Consider the following 12,376-nt stretch of genomic DNA (forward strand, 5'->3'; position numbering starts at 1 on the left):
TGGGTTTCATGGTAGACAGCAAACTCATTTGGCATGGACACAATGCACATATCCAGAATGAGATTTTCACTCTGCAGCGGAGTGTGCGCTGATATGAAACTTCCTGGCAGATTAAAACTGTGTGCCCGACCGAGACTCAAACTCGGGACCTTTGCCTTTCGCGGGCAAGTGCTCTACCAACTGCGCTCCCGAAGCACGACTCACGCCCGGTACTCACAGCTTTACTTCTGCCAGTACCTCGTCTCCTACCTTCCAAACTTTACAGAAGCTCTCCTGCGATTCTTGCAGAACTAGCACTCCTGAAAGAAAGGATATTGCGGAGACATGGCTTAGCCACAGCCTGGGGGATGTTTCCAGAATGAGATTTTCACTCTGCAGCGGAGTGTGCGCTTATATGAAACTTCCTGGCAGATTAAAACTGTGTGCCCGACCGAGACTCGAACTCGGGACCTTTGCCTTTTGCGGGCAAGTGCTCTACCAACTGAGCTACCGAAGCACGACTCACGCCCGGTACTCACAGCTTTACTTCTGCCAGTACCTCGTCTCCTACCTTCCAAACTTTACAGAAGCTCTCCTGCGATCCTTGCAGAACTAGCACTCCTGAAAGAAAGGATATTACGGAGACATGGCTTAGCCACAGCCTGGGGGATGTTTCCAGAATGAGGTTTACACTCTGCAGCGGAGTGTGCGCTGATATGAAACTTCCTGGCAGATTAAAACTGTGTGCCCGACCGAGACTCGAACTCGGGACCTTTGCCTTTCGCGGGCAAGTGCTCTACCAACTGAGCTACCGAAGCACGACTCACGGCCGGTACTCACAGCTTTACTTCTGCCAGTACCTCGTCTCTTACCTTCCAAACTTTATAGAAGCTCTCCTGCGATCCTTGCAGAACTAGCACTCCTGAAAGAAAGGATATTGCGGAGACATGGCTTAGCCACAGCCTGGGGGATGTTTCCAGAATGAGATTTTCACTTGCCCGCGAAAGGCAAAGGTCCCGAGTTCGAGTCTCGGTCGGGCACACAGTTTTAATCTGCCAGGAAGTTACAATGCACATATGTTTGACATAGTCTCACGCTTCATATACCTCGTGAGAAAACTGAAACATGTGATAACTCAGCGACTCTCAACCACTCCTCGCTAGGGGAGTGAGACAGTACTAAATGGGGGTGTGGGGTAGGAGCATGTTGAAAAGGAAAATCCTGATAAGTATGAGTGGGACTGACGCATCGATGATTCCGTGCAAATTTAATTAGGTATATAGATCCAGAATGAGATTTTCACTCTGCAGCGGAGTGTGCACTGATATGAAACTTCCTGGCAGATTAAAACTGTGTGCCCGACGGAGACTCGAACTCGGGACCTTTGCCTTTCGCGGGCAAGTGCTCTACCGTCTAAGCTACCGAAGCACGACTCACGCCCGGTACTCACAGCTTTTCTTCTGCAAGTATCTCGTCTCCTACCTTCCAAACTTAGCCTGGGGGATGTTTCCATCCATGTCTCCGCTATATCCTTTCTTTCAGGAGTGCTAGTTCTGCTCCACAGTTCCAATTTTCTACAAAAAGCATTAATTTTATCACTCGTTTCGAACATACGTGTATCGATATTTGCTCCTTAGTGTTAAAGATACAGGTATGTAACTTCTCGAATATGTCGGTCAAGTAGCTCAGTTTCATTACAGATAAACTATTTCTTAAACTTTTCGGCTTCCCGTCGGTTTTCCTCTTTCAGAAAAATGGCGACTTCCTTTTTTAATTCATAAACAAGTCGCAAATATTTCCCTCTTGATAAGCATCTTGCCTCGCAACAAAATAGTAACACTGAATTCACTGCACACATGTCTTTACACAGTGCAGAAAAAATTCTTGATTTTAGGATCGCATTTCTTACGTAATTTACTATAGCTACAATGAATGTTATCGCATCATTCAGAACAGGATTCATTTCTTTGGAAGCCAGAGCTTCTCTATGGCGCACGTCATGTGTCCAGACACAATTTGGAGATTTTTGTTTCACAAATGCTTGTATACTGTGGAATCCTCCAGACATTGAAAGAATACCGTCACTACATATTTTGACGCAGTTTTTCCGTTTTATGTTTACCTCGTTTATAAAATCATTTAAGATAATGGGCGTGCTGTAGCTTTCGGTTCTGTTGGTTTCTTACTGTTGAAATAACCATCACAAAATCGCACATGGGCAATGAGATTAGCATCTTTATTGCTGTCTGCTGCTTCCTCAAGCTGAATTGAAAACAATTTGTCACGCAACTTCATGAAAAGCTGAAGGTTTACATCTCCAGTTATGTCACCAATTCTACGGGCAAGGCCGGAGTGGCCGAGCGGTTCTAGGCGCTACAGTCTGGAACCGCGCGACCGCTACGGTCGCAGGTTCGAATCCACCATTGGGCATGGATGTATGTGATGTCCTTAGGTTGGTTAGGTTTAAGTAGTTCTAAGTTCTAGGAGACTGATGACCTCAGAAGTTAAGTCCCATAGTGCTCAGAGCCATTTGAACCATTTCTACGGGCAACAGCATCACTTGACAGAGGTATGGACTGCAGTTATCTGGGAAACCCTAAGGGTGCTCACACCAGGGGACCAAGGGGAGCCTTCCCTACAGCTCTTAGGTAAACGAAAAAGAAAAAAAATAGTGTAGTCAGGTGTTTTTCTTTCAAGAAAATTGTTTAAAAGTCGGTATCACGTAGGTTTCTAGCAGGGTCGGAACTTTTTTATGAGTGCTTACAAGCCACCATTCGTCTTCCAAAATATAAAAGATATTCCATACCCCCCCCCCAGGTCTAGCCCCCCCCCCCCTACAAACTGTCGTATTGGTGCCGAAGCTCCAAAGATTGTTTCTGCAACGTCAAACGCAGTTGGCAAAACAAAGTCTTCACCAGTAATATAACGCTTTTTACATCTGGCTATTTTATATGAAACTGTGTAGGAGACAAATAAAACTTATTCACATACAAAGCTTAAATTTTTTTTGTTTATTAAATGATTTTATTCGAAGAGTTCTCGGGATTTGTTAAAAATTGTGAAGTGTTTCCAAATTTTGTATTAGTTTATTAGGTCTATTGCTGGCGCCGGCGGTTGTGGCCGAGCAGCTCTAGGCGCTTCAGTCCGAAGCCGCACTGCTGCTACGGTCGCAGGTTGAAATTCTGCCTCCGGCATGGACGTGTGTGATGTCGTTAGGTTAGTAGGTTTAAGTAGTTTCTAAGTCTAGGGGACTGATGACCTCAGATGTTAAGTCCCATAGTGCTTAGAGCCATTTGAACCATTTTTTCAGGCTGGATGCCGCCAAAATTTTTGACCAAATGACACACGGGGGCTTTTCTTCACTGCTGGTAAACCCAAAATTTAAGTATTCTTGAGAACATTTTCTTGATTTCACTTTCTTAACGATGCTTGTCTGTGCACTTTTGTGGAGCTTCACTATTGCCTAACGCTCGTTAACATCCGCTTAAAAATGTATCTTGATTCTCTATAATACTACCGCAGTGAAATTTTAATACGGTGAACCACAGTTAACACACAATTTACAATATACAAACTCACGTCAGATTCGAAAGCGGTAACAGGATCGCCTAGACTGGCTGGAATTGAACGAGGACCGCCATTTATACATGTTTACGTCGCGGTAGTACGGCCTCCAGAATGTTTGACGGTAATCAGAACTTGCCGGGAAGCCTCGACAGTGCCTGTTACAATGGACGTTTAAAGTTCTCTTTATTTCTGGGACAGTGACTGTTGGCGAGCGGTGTAGCGTGATAAGTTAACTGACGACCCCCTGGTATTGACCGTTACATGTAGGCACCATTACAACACTTCATTTCGAATATGCACTTTGTCCCATTGCTGCCAACGTTAGCGATCTAACGAGTCATTGTCAGCTCTTGACTAGAAAAGATTAGTTTTGACTTGCACATTCACATCTGATCCGCGTTAGTATTTACGAATGTGCATTGCAACACTGTGAAAGATTAATATGATTTTAGTAAACTGCAGGAGCAACCAAGACAGATCCACACAGTTATAGACCTATATCGTTGACGTCAATCTGTTGTAGAATTATGACGTTTTTGGAAAATGAACGTCTCCTCTATAAAAATCAACATGGATGCCGCAAACAGAGATCCTGCGAAACTCAGCTCGCGCTGTTCCTCCATGAGATCCACAGCGCGGTTGACAACGGCGCTAGATTGATGCCGTGTTCCTTGACTTCAGTAAGGCGTTTGACACCGTCTCGCATTGTCGTTAAATGAAAAAAAAACGAGTTTACGACATATCGGAGCCGACTTGCGATTGGATTCAAGACTTTCTTGCAGACAGAACTCAACAAGTTCTTAATGGTACTAACTCGACAGGGAAGTGTGATAGGACCATTGGTGTTTACAATATTTACAAATGACCTAGTAGAAAGCGTCGGATGCTTTTTAAGGCTATTCGCAGATGATGCAGTTGTTTATACGAAAGTAGCAATGCCAGAAGATAGTAAGAATTGTAAGTAGGCTGTTTAGGTTTTTATGTTGGTAACGCCATGTAGCGCTCTATATGAAAATCACTGACTGTGCTGTGTGCAGTCTGTGGCTGGTTTGCATTGTTGGAATTCGCTATTGTAGTCTTGGGCAGTTGGATGTGAACAGTGCGTAGCGTTGCGCAGTTGGAGGTGAGCCGCCAGCAGTGGTGGATGTGGGGAGAGAGATGGCAGAATTTTAAGAGCGGACGATCTGGACGTGTGTCCGCCAGAAAGAGTAAGTTTGTAATACTGGATGTCATGAACTGATATATATAAATATCATGATTTTTGAACACTATTAAGGTAAATACATTGTTTGTTCTCTATCAAAATCTTTCATTTGCTAACTATGCCTATCAGTGGTGGATGTGGGGAGAGAGATGGCAGAACTTTAAGAGCGGACGATCTGGACGTGTGTCCGCCAGAAACAGTAAATTTGTAATACTGGATGTCATGAACTGATATATATAAATATCATGATTTTTGAACACTATTAAGGTAAATACATTGTTTGTTCTCTATCAAAATCTTTCATTTGCTAACTATGCCTATCAGTTGCTAGTTCCTTCAGTAGTTAGAATCTTTTATTTAGCTGGCAGTAATGGCGCTCGCTGTATTGCAGTAGTTCGAGTAACGAAGATTTTTGTGAGGTAGGTGATTCATGAAAGGTATAGGTTATCGTTAGTCAGGGCCATCCTTTTGTAGGGATTATTGAAAGTCAGACTGCGTTGCGCTAAAAATATTGTGTCAGTTTAGTGATGATCAGAATAAGTAAAGAGAGAAATGTCTGAGTACGCTCAGTTTTGGTCAGCTGTTTGAAAATCAAATAACGTAAGGGGTTTATCAGCACAGTCATTCATAAATTTTATAAGGGGACGTTTCAGAATTTGCAGAACGACCTGCACAGAATTGATTAATGGTGCAGACTCTGGCAGTTGGTCCTGAACCTAAATAAATGTAACACATTGCACATACATAGAAAAAGAAATCCGCTACTGTATGGTTACACTATTGATGACAAACGGCTGGAGATAGCGTCTGCTGTAAAATATGTAGGCGAAACTATCCAGAGCGTAACTCATCCACAAAAGAAGTGGCTTATAAGGCGCTTGTTCGCCCGATCCTTGAGTATTGTTCATCTATCTGGGATCCCTATCAGGTATGACTGGTAGCGGAGATAGAGAAGATCCAACGAAGAGCGGGGCGTTTCGTCACGGGATCGTTTAGCTGGCAAGAGAGAGTTACGTAGATGGTAAACAAACTCCACTGGCAGACGTTACAAGAGAGCCGTTGTGCATTTCGGGACAGCACTTTTCAGGAGGAGTCGGACAACATAGTACTTCCCCTCACATACATCTCGCGTATTGACCATGAGGAGAAAATTCGAGAAATTAGAGGCAATACAGAGGCTTAACCGGCAATCATTCTTCTCACACACTATTCGCGAGTGGAACAGGGTTGTAGAGATCAGACCATGCTACCGAAAGTACCCTCCGCCACATACCATTAGGTGGCTTGCAGAGTATGATGTAGATGTAGAAAGCAAACAGCATGTAAGTTCAGCTGTATATTCTGATGATAATTCACAGTCTCTATAGAAATAAGAAATCTTGACTCTCGACAGGTTGCTGAATTGTGTTCATTTTCATGATAATTTTAGCGGCAATTGGTGGGGCTTCGAGGGAACAAGCTCCACGCTTCGTACACAAGCAGGCAACCAACATATGCACGAGATTTTCGGTTCTACAAAAGCAGAAACGACACAGCAACATTAGGATCAGGTCGAAGTTTTGTGTCACGTGCACATTGTGTCTAGTAACAGCGTTGTATAAACAGCTTCAAGTAAGAGCCACATTTGAAGGTGATTATCTCTATGATGAGTACTGATGAACGCCCTTTACTGAAGCATGTAATTTTTGAAATTCAAGCTGTCGGTACTAGACGCACACACCTGTCAGTTGCCACACTGGAAGCGGAAAGAAGAAATAAAATCACCGTCTCACATCTTCACATCCCGCAGTGGCTATGCTACTTTCCCCCCGCCATGCCGCATCCCCTGAGGTAATCAAATTTCTGTACGCTATCTTTGGTTCAAATTCAAATGGCTCTGAGCACTATGGGACTTAACATCTATGGTCATCAGTCCCCTAGAACTTAGAACTACTTAAACCTAACTGACCTAAGGACGTCACACAACACCAAGTCATCACGAGGCAGAGAAAATCCCTGACCCCGCCGGGAATCGAACCCGGGAACCCGGGCATGGGAAGCGAGAACGCTACCGCACGACCACGAGCTGCGGACACGCTATCTATAAGAGACAGCAATCATTGTTGCCAAATTAGTGGTTTTCCCATAAAATCTGGTTGTTTGAGTACCTGTCTGGTGCGCAAATTTTGCAGCTAGTGGCTTTTAAAAATATTTGGGTAGCTTTACAGAAAAATTATTTTTCAAAATTCTTGATCCACGCAACATACTATTTAATTTTCTGACGTCTATTAGCCCTAAAATTTGTCAGCTAAACATTTATAATACACATTATTCTGTGTTTTCATAATACTGTTACACTTTGGTTCAAATGGCTCTGAGCACTACGGGACTTAACTTCTAAGGTCATCAGTCCCCTAGAACTTAGAACTACTTAAACCTAACTAACCTAAGGACATCACACACATCCATGCCCGAGGCAGGATTCGAACCTGCGACCGTAGCGGTCGCGCGGTTGCAGACTGTAGCGCCTTTAACCGCTTGGCCACCCCGGCCGGCTGTTACACTTTATTCTGTCTTCGTTTCGCCGCGTGGTTTGAGGTGCCATGTCACGGATTCCGCGGCTCCTCGCGCTGGAGGTTCGAGTCCTCCTTCGGACATGGGTGTATGTGTGTTGTTCGTAGCATAAGTTAGTTTAAAGTAATTTCTTCGCTCCTGTATTGTTATCGCTCTTATTGTTATACAGTATAGTATTAATAAATCTCCGTCTGTATGCATAGTACATATTATACGCACACTTTTGCGTGGAAATTGAGTTGGGGGGGGGGGGGCGGTTGGTCTATGGTTGCGTAAAATACCGATAGAGATCGGACCTGAACTACCACGTTTACGGCAACGACAACGTGCAACTGTCACGTTTTCGACAATGACAATGTGCAGAAACAATTGCACGTTAGCCGTTACAGATGCTGTATGTACTCAGCTTAGCTTTTTGCTGTGCATTGCTCGGTGTTTCCGTTTCTTATTTTGAAATAACCGCAGAGAATAATCTTGATCTGTTGCGGTGTTCGAATACGACTCTCACAACACCAGAAGGGATCACTGACCCATAAGACGTTTGAATCAGTCCAGCTGTCGCAGAAGTAGAGAACAAGGGCGTTGGCTGGAAGCTATGCGAGTAAAGTCCTCGTTTGTTCACGTTTGCCGCCGACTGCCAGGGGCCCTATTCTGCATCGTTCATACCGATCGGTTTAGTGGATTAGTCTCGGTGTTGCCGTCATTTTCGGTTCTTTATCCAAATATCCGATTCAGTAAGCTTCTGAGACCTGTTAATGAACGGTCCTCCCACCGATTTTACGACAATTGTACCGAGAGGTTTTGGATTTCGGTGTGGCCCTGTCGATCGGTGAGCTGTGGTTTGTGTACACCTATAATTTGTTATTTTAAATATATTTAGCGGTTTTAGCTTTTGATTTTGTGATTGTGTTACTAAAGAATCACCAGAGGACGCATCCGGTTGGAAAGTGAGTTCATAATAGACTATTTTCCTTTGTTAGCAATATGGTTAGGTTAGGTTGTTACTGTGAATGATTACACCAAAAAAAAATTTTCGGCCAATATTCTTTCAAAATATGTGTTATTTTTATGCAAATAAGAGTTTAAAGGTCATTAAATATCAAGACATCGGCTCTACTTACATATATTATACGAGTGTGAACTGACGTTACTAGTGACTTTGTGTACTTTTTCCCACAAATGTTTTAGTTAGTAATTATCGAAACGTATTTACATCTTTCAAGTAACAATGGAAAGCAATTATGTGAAGCCTGATATTGGAAACCTTCCAAACCATCACGCATTTATGAGTTAACGTAGCACTGTTGGGTAACGAAGTCAGCCTACGTTCCTCTACTTGATACTACAAGACTTGAGGGATGCTGTTCTAATGTTTGGCGCGGCGAAGTGGTCAGCGGGCGGGAATGCGATGCGTAAGGACACGGGTTAGCGCACGGATGGGTGCAAAAAAAATTGTTTTTTCCTCTTCATATATGCAACACGTTTTGAGACATTGTTATTCGTGTAAGTTAAGATTTGTCTGCAATATTTGTTATTACTTACAAGTAAGAGCGCACTTCCTCAATAATGATTTCGTGATTTCCGTGTGTTTAAAAAACGAAATATGAAATTGCTGTGAGTGAAACAACCGACAGCAACCTTTATATTTTTTCTTGTCAGAAATAATTCACCATTTTTTACGAAACCCGATTTCCGAGTAAGCGGTTAGACAGGAATCTAAGAGCACAACTTCAATTACTGGGAATGCAACTAGCGGTAGTCATCTTCATAATCTTGATTGTCACAAGTATTTATTTGCGATCGAATCCTCAACAACAGTAGACAGAGATGAAAGATCTCCGCTGTAATGTTTTTAGACTGTAGCACCATATACGAAACATTTTCATTCATGAGATGCATGTTATAAACTTTGACGAACTGCAGGAGCTCCCGAAAATGCGTTTTTTCGATTTTGTTCTTAAGACCCAAATCGTTGACGTATGTATCATATAGGGAAGTGGGCTACTTAATGATTTGGATCTCTAGGAGCGAGTTATAACCACATTCTGTTTATCTTCTTATTCTTTGAAACTCTCAGAATCAATTTTTCGGGTGTTTTTATAGATGTATTAGTACAATGTGGTACTACACACTATTCCTAAGTCATTTTCCGAAACGTAAAATCCAAAATTCGATGTCAGTGTGAATGAGAATAAGATGACATAATGCGGCAATTACGACAATTTGCAGAATACAGTCAAATACGCCATCGTTATTATGCATGCATGGAAATATGCGGTCAGGGAAACTGTAAACATTTCTATGCATTTCAGCTGAGAATCATGGAAATGGATATACTGCACCTGATACTGTTAAGGAGGAGACAAGAGCGATGAAGGCGGGCACGTCAGCTCGATGGAATGCGGCGTCATGCGATTATGGCAACGTAAACGCAATTTCGGTACTTCGAAGAATACCGCGCCTGTGTCGTCTGCTAGCCGCTTTTTGTTCGTGGCGCTGTGCGCGCTGCAGTGCCCATGCGCGGATCTGCTGCCGCTTGCTTTTGATTGGCTTGCGCGACGCGAACCGACAACAGCGCTTCGGTTCTCTAGACCCGAACGGTATCGTTTCCGAAATGCATACTGAATAATGCTGGGGCTCTAATTCGACTACTAGACCATTCGGCGCTCTTGAATACCGAAACGATCGGCACAATGGCGGAAAGATACAGAATAGGCACCCTCAGGTCCCAGGAAACATTGTGCCGTTGTTAAATCGGTGTTTTTTTTTACGTCAGTGAATGTTTTTTTTAGTGTTAAACAAGGGTAAAGACACCGTATACACGGAAATTTCGTGCTATAAGGGGCGTTCAAAAAGAAACAAGCCAGAGGCATAATTACAGAAAACAGTACCTGTGTGTTAGAAGTATTGACCCTGGCTGTTGAGACACTTGTTCTGTTGTGACACAAGGCGGTGAATGGCCGTCCCATAAAATTCCCGGGGCTGCGATGTGAACCAGTTCTGCATGTACAGCTGGACATCGTCGTCCACACGAGTGCCCAACGTTACTCACAAACCTTGACCACCCTTCACCAAGCGATCAAATCAAAACGACCAGACAATCTCACCCGTGGGGTCATTGTGCTCCAAGACAATGCAAAGCCTCATATGGGCAACACAATCGCGGCTCTCCTGCAGAAATTCAAATAGAAGGTTCTCAGCCACCCTCCATACAGTCCGGACCTCTCTCTATGCGATTATGCCGTTTTTGGTCCCCTTAAAAAGGCTTTGCAGGGCAAACGATTCACCTCGGACGACGACGTCCAGCTGTACGTGCGGAACTGGTTCACATCGCAACCCCGGGAATTTCATGAGACAGTCATTCACCACCTTGTGTCACAGAGGGACCAGTGTCTCAACAGCCAGGGTCAAAACTTCGAACATACAGGTACTGATTTCTGTAATTATGCCTCCGGTTCGTTTCTTTTTAAATGCCCCTTATAAATGGCTGCCCGATAGTAAATTTGCAGAATGACTAGAAATAGTTGAATGTGATGACATAAACACATATTGTAAATTTTTTTGCACTTTGCTGGCGCCTTATACTGATATGTTAAGCCACTGTGACACACACACAAAAAAAAAAAAAACACTAGACAGCAGCAGCACCATTTTCTAGAGTAAGAGAAACAAAAATATCTTTCAAAACCGTAAAGGACTCTTTACGGGTGAATCGAGCTGAAGGTTCCTTTCCATAATTTGACTCCAGCCATTGTGCGATTATGTCATGTGACCACATAAGTGATGTGTGCAAGAGTAAATTCACAGACAGTGATGTCACCAAAATACATAGAACGAAGTGTAGTGCAGCTATAAAATATGTAGTAAGACCCTATTTTGTGGAAAATTGGCGGCAATATGTCGGTGACAGCATGTATTGGATTTTAATTGATGAATCAACAGATATTAGTGTGATCAAATTTTTAGGAATAACAGTAATATACTACAATGCTGCAACCAACGCAATCATTTCAACAATTTCGAAAGGGGGCAACCTCGAGCATACACAGTCTATTGTAACAGAAATTAAACACGCATTTCAGTAATTCAAATTAGATCTAAACTAGCTGCGGGGTACAGGCACAGACAGTGCAAATTTAAAGGCTGATGTTAAGAACTGTGTCCATCAAATTTTGAAAGAAATCATTTCGCATTTTATCCTTACAAAATGTGTACGACATTCGATTCAACTTGCTACTTTTGCTGCGAGTGAAACGCTGCCAAGAAATCTTGAATTCTTAGTCAGGGAAACATATAATTAGTTTTCGCATTCTTCAACTCGTCAACAGTTGTATCGTGATATTTATCAGACCCATCAAAATTTCAACGCGGATGCGATACGCGACGGTTGCCCATAGAACCTGCGGTAACAAGAATTGCAGACCAATGGTTAGAGTTTAGGATGCACTTTGAAATAACTCGAACAAAGACAATGCACTACAGCAGAAATGCTTCGTGCAGTGTGTTCTGATGAATGCAGTTTGGCATATTTAATATTTTTAAATCCGTTTCTTTCAGATTTGCAGATGGTCAATTAACATTTTGAATCCAGCACAGGGGACCCATGCATACCGTTAAATGACCTCTTTTGTTAATAGAGGCGTTGATGAAAGAAGTTCTTGTCCCTACATATCTTGTGCAAAGCAAATTAAATTTTGAATTTGAGAAGCACTTACATCCAAACCATATCTAGGATATGAATGCGAAAAAAACTGATGAACTGAGAAAATCTCAATACACCCAGAACAAGAACGTGTACTACGTCAGAGATGCATCAAGTTTGTCTGGCAGTCAGTTATTCAGTTGTTGCAGAGACTTCCAGACAACATTGAAATTTTGAGGAAAATTCACATATTTCAGTGTCCAGAGCTCTTCAGGTTGTTAAAGAGCCATTGATTCATATCCCTAAAACGTGTAACATCGATCATGCTACAATAACAAAAATTGATTTTCAGTGAAAAAATGTGCTTCATCCGCTACTACCTCTGCCTCTGGTGTTGAACCTTCTGTCGAAGAAGATGTTGTGATCGCAAG

General features: G+C 42.8%; 1 non-coding gene across 1 annotated transcript; it reads right to left on the reverse strand.

Moving 5' to 3' along the window:
• Nucleotides 1-422: 422 nt before the first annotated feature.
• Nucleotides 423-497, reverse strand: Trnal-caa. The gene has a single exon. It is a non-coding gene; the product is annotated as a tRNA-Leu (tRNA).
• Between the last annotated feature and the right edge of the window lie 11,879 nt (nucleotides 498-12,376).

Source organism: Schistocerca piceifrons, chromosome 5 (genome assembly GCF_021461385.2).
Source record: "Schistocerca piceifrons isolate TAMUIC-IGC-003096 chromosome 5, iqSchPice1.1, whole genome shotgun sequence".
Classification (NCBI taxonomy): domain Eukaryota; kingdom Metazoa; phylum Arthropoda; class Insecta; order Orthoptera; family Acrididae; genus Schistocerca; species Schistocerca piceifrons.